The sequence below is a fragment of the Polypterus senegalus genome, chromosome 3 (assembly GCF_016835505.1).
Source record: "Polypterus senegalus isolate Bchr_013 chromosome 3, ASM1683550v1, whole genome shotgun sequence".
NCBI classification, from domain to species: domain Eukaryota; kingdom Metazoa; phylum Chordata; class Cladistia; order Polypteriformes; family Polypteridae; genus Polypterus; species Polypterus senegalus.
Genome location: NC_053156.1, coordinates 174,198,722 through 174,204,073, shown reverse-complemented (window position 1 = coordinate 174,204,073; position 5,352 = coordinate 174,198,722).

Sequence of the window (5,352 nt, the reverse complement as noted above, 5' to 3'; positions counted from 1 at the left end):
ATATAACTCAACTTTAAAAATTACCCTTACTGCATACTGCTATTAGTGATGTTCCATTACACTGAATTCTGCTGCAATATTGCATTTCTCTCTTATGAACATATATGACTGGCGGTATACTCAAAAACCAGTTCTTGAGTGATTTGAGTAAAACCCTACATATGGCTCTAACTTTGGTTCAGTTCACTTATTTGATACATACAGAGTGCTCATTGCAAGATTACAATTTGTGGACAGACAGATAATCACCCTGTCTGGGACACCTATTTTGACTGCATCATAATTCTAACCAAGAGCTACATAGTTCATCAGTTGTCATGACAGGAGGGAGACGAGCTACAAGTAGGTCAGATGGAAAAGGAATCAAAATCCAAAATTAAAAGAGAGGGAAGAGAATAATTCTGAAGCTATGCTAGAAGGCAGAGAAGGAAGAAATTCATTGTCAAGGAAGAGGAGTTAGGGGTCGATATTGAAGCAGTGCAAATAGCAGGAAGATGTGTGTCTGAGGAAGTGGCAGTGGAAGAACACAATATAGATAATATTATGATGATAATGTGTTTAGTAATTTGGTTTTGTAAGTCATTAAATAATAATAATATCTAAATAAAGACTAAAAATCATACTATTTAAGTCTTGCTGCATGCAAAGCATACTGTTTAGCCAAATATGAGAAAGCAACACAGCCAACCCTGAGACAGAAGCACTCAAAAGAGATATTTAGACCAGATTTGGTAGCTGGCAAGGTATATTCGCCTGTAGCCACACAAGTGAGCAGAAATTAACATACCTACCTTGTTCTGGAGAAGAGCACTCCAATCCCATAGATCTAGGTCCTAGACTTAAACATCTGTGAAAACAAGGCGTGAATGAGATTAATAAGGTGTTGTAGTGCCTCAGATGAAACCTTTCAATGCTGTGGTTATACCATCAAGATTAGCTCAAAACGAAATGCAACTTTAAATATTGTAATAAGGGGAAAGGGGGTGGTGCAGAGGTGGAGACATAAGGAGGTCAAGAAGGTCAGGTGCAAGGAGAGATCCGTGGGGGATGGAGGTGTAGACTGGCTGCAACAAAATGAGAATGCTACAGGAAGCAAATTCTAGAAAAGATGGCAGAGACCTTCAGAAAGGAGTCTTTATTTTTTGAGTAATTACTGTCCATGTACATACAACAAGGACTAGAAATCTGACTAAGAGGGTATGTCGTGCAAGAACTGCAAATGGTTGCCAAGATTAATTTTATTGCTGGAAGACTTTTATCAGTTTTCTTTTTTCTTGAAACGCCCTTTTTAAAGGTCTCAATAAAGTAATGCTAATTGCACAGTGTTGACAGTTGCCGAATAACTGTTGAATGTGTACAGTAGTCCTTATTGTAGTTTTGAATGTTATTTCAACAAACCTTTTGACTAAAGACATATTCAAAAAACAAACTCACAGGATAAGCATTTTTTGTACTGGTGTAATATTTATCCGTATTTTATTTGCTACAACACTTCTTGACGAGTTGATAATTGTATAACTCGGAGCCATTAAGGTTCATGTGTCTTCTAGGCATTGCTCATTTTGTTTATTTTCCAGTCATAGTTTTATTTTTTGCGTTAATTGTTCAAACCTGACATAAAACTGGTGTCACACAAAAGTGCCAAAAAAGAACATTTTTTTAAGTCAAAAAGCAAAAAAAATTTATAAAGATAAAAAATAACTAAAGTGAAATTCTGTTGCCCACCTCTGGCAAGGTAAGATACTACTTTAACCCTGCTTGTAAATTGCTTAAATTAGAATAACTTGCCCATTTTCTCAACTTAATGCCACACCTAAACACTCCTTTATTTGGACTTCTTTTTTGCAGTGATTGTTAAGTTCTTTTAAACCACAAACTCTTTTAACAGGATTATTTGCTCCCTGGCAGAGTTGATTTACCTAACCTAGCATGCTACAGTGTAGCCTTATCACCCTGTGGGTTCCCCTCATTCTCTCTGTTTATGACCTATTATGTAATTTTCTAGTACCTTAGAAATATTTTAAACCATGGAGAATCCATCACATTGCAAATTTTAAATCACAGTTGATCCCCCTTTCAAATTCATATAGATACCTGTAAAGTACTGAGTAACTTATCATTAAAGTACAAGATAAAATATTTTATTGGATCTGGAGGTCAACAAGCAAGCAAGCAAGATAAAAACAGATTTAATACCTGCTGTTCAGCAGCAAAAATTTATAAGAGAAAAATATGGCAAATTCAAGGTTTGAAGTCATTTCTAAGTCAGTAGTTCTTTTGGTAAATGCAGTAGAATTGATTAATGTTTTCTTTTGTTTAAACTACTTCTTACGTAACTTTATTATTTTTCTTCCTTTTTCATTTGTTTTATAGAAAAGGCCTTGTGTCTGTCATTACTGAGATTGAGATTTACGTAGGAGGTGAGTCGACTTGCTAACCCGACAATGCCACTGATGCACTGAAGATCCTAGTCTTAATTTGTGGTGGCACATTTCTGTCTTGAAACCAGAAAGAGAACGGCATACTTTGGGGTTTTCTAGGAAATGTCCTCTTCTTGTGGTGGTATATACAGTATGTACTTGCTATGTCCTCATTCCTTTCCAGAGAAGTAGGAGATTGTTGAATAAAGGAGTGATGCCAACAAGGTTCCTTTCTGACATCATTACATGTTGTTATCAATAGTGAACATCTATTAGAAAAATATACTTGAGCATTTTAAGGTAATGTACCAAATTTGTAATGTATTTAATCTGTTTGTAGTGTCATGTTTTATATAAACATGTTAAAGATAAAATTACCTAATATATGCAACTCTGTTAAATGACAATATCTAATTAAACTCTAATAAATAAATTATTATTATTATTATTGTCATTCTATGATCAGAGTAATGGAACACTTAAAATCTGCTATTAGATGCATGTGTGGGCTATAATTTGCTTTGAAAATTGGAAGCCCTGTCTGACCAACATTTCTATTGATATAACTACCTCTTATGGTAGCAGCCACACAGGGCTTATAGACTTCGCTTCTTTTGAAGTTTTCTAACAACACAGACTGTGTGATGATCTCTACTTGTGGCTCCATCTGTGCCTGGCAATTGCATGTATGAAAGACATTAAGAAAGACCATACATAATTCCCCCAGATGCATAGAGTGTGTTTGATCTCTCCACAACTTACTGGAACCAAACTGGTCTGCTGAGTGCAGCACCTAGAAGCTCCATCAGCTCAACAACACTCGGAGCGCTATGTTCCATGAACATGTTAATGTGATCAATTATCAGCGTCTGCAGGCACTAAGGCTTGAGTTTAGGGAACCTAATCTATAAAGCACAAACTAAAGTAACAGGGAAGGTGGTTCTGTGGCAATTGCCACAAGTTAATCACAGAGTAAATTGATGGAAACACCTAAACATTCCCGAAACAGAGCTAATTTAGAGACACCTTTAAGTGTTTTATACACAATTTAAAATGTGAGAGTAAACCAAATGCCCACCAATCGTCTATATGGGCAAAGGAAGCAGTTTCTACTTGTACTGTAATGCTTATTGCTGTTTTTGTTTATTGAGTTCCAAATAAATATATAAAATGACTGTTGCTACTGCTCCTTCACAAGGCATATAGTTAAATCTGTTTTTTCACTTGGCCTGTCAATCATTCTTTTCAAAGTCAATCTTCCCCTATAGGAATCTTTCTGTGACATTCTAAAAAAGGTTATCTCTCTTTTTGTACAGGTTCATTTATAACAAGCATTTCGTATTATAAAAAATATCTTGAAGCATGCTGTCTCATGAAAGCAGAAAAGAATAAAAAGCAAAATCATAATCTTATGCAGAATGTGTTGTATGACCTCCCACATTTAATAGATTTTTTTTTCTTGAATTTCATCCTTATCTAGATGAAAACTGTGTCTCTGTAAAGTTTGAAAAAAGTCTGAAAAGATTTCCTATCCAAAGACACAGTGGCATATGAAATAAAAAAAAAAAAAAACATGTTATTTTTATTAATCTTCATGTTAACAATTAATTTACACCTATCAAACTAACTTAACCTTCATTACCTCTTACAGAATTTCCAGCACCATTTAGACCCCCTGACAAATATAATCCCCGCTACCATGATTTATATTGGCCTGTGTGTTTCTTCACATGGATGGTGCCTAAATTGTCTTTGCAGACTGTTCTTCATCTGAAACAATGCTATTTCTGCTCTTAGGTATCCTCAGATCATATGTAAAGCCCCTTATCATATCACTAAGAGTAAACGTGGCTACCCTGATGAAGAAACTAATTCCATCCATTTTCCATATGTTAAACGAGAAGCAAAATGGTCACTTCAATCTAATTATTTTAGTAACTATCCTAAACTTGTACAAAAACTGAGAATTGGAACCTAAATTGACAAGAAGATGTGCTTAAGCTCCTGTAATCTCACATTTCCTGAAAGAGAACTTTGATCTTAGAGTTGAAGGTCCGGAAAAATCATACACTGGACAGGAGAAATAAAACCTCAGATTTTCTCTATTGTAAGAAACGTAAAAGTTTTTTTGAGCAAATGAGGAAACTAAATGGTAATCAACAGTGGAACAGTTATAAACTTTCCCAGGTCTAAAATGAATGTGTACACAGCAATATCCGACTTGCTTTTCCCTTTGAATATCTATGCAAGAACAAAGAGTTGGATCAATTTTCCATGGTCTGGACAGAATCTAAATTATTCTTCCTGAGGTTACAATGTTTGCTAGAAGAGATTTTCTAGTTTAGAGGCTGACCAGTGTGATCCCTTTGTTGTTGGAGTACACCTGTCTACTAGTCCTGAAATACCAAAATACCATCCTAAAGGTATGTGTAAACTAAAACATTCTAGCTCTGGCAGTCATGTATTTATATTAGCATTCACTTCAGATTTTCTCTATAACACACATTAACCACACTCATAATTGACCTATACTTAACTCAACCAACCTCATCAGAGGCCCCCATGCTGTCTCTGAGTAAGAAATGTCAATTGGGCACAAGAATTTAGAATTTCTCAATATTCAGCTGATACCTCATGATGATATTACTACTGTAGGTCAGTCTTTTCTCTTACTAGGTGAGAACAGCCTGGGATTAACCTCATCTCCTGAGTCAGTGAATGTTTTACCAGAAAATATGTGCTTATTTTGTTAAAAAAATGCAGGCAGGATAGGATTATGAAAAAAAAAAAAATATATATATATATGGTTGAAATAGTTTTTACTGTCAAATAATGCAAAGAGTACGCGACACGTGTTTCGCCCTAATTCTGGGCTCATCAGGCGTACACACTCACTGCACCCCTCTCGGGAATCGAACCTCGGAACGTCAGC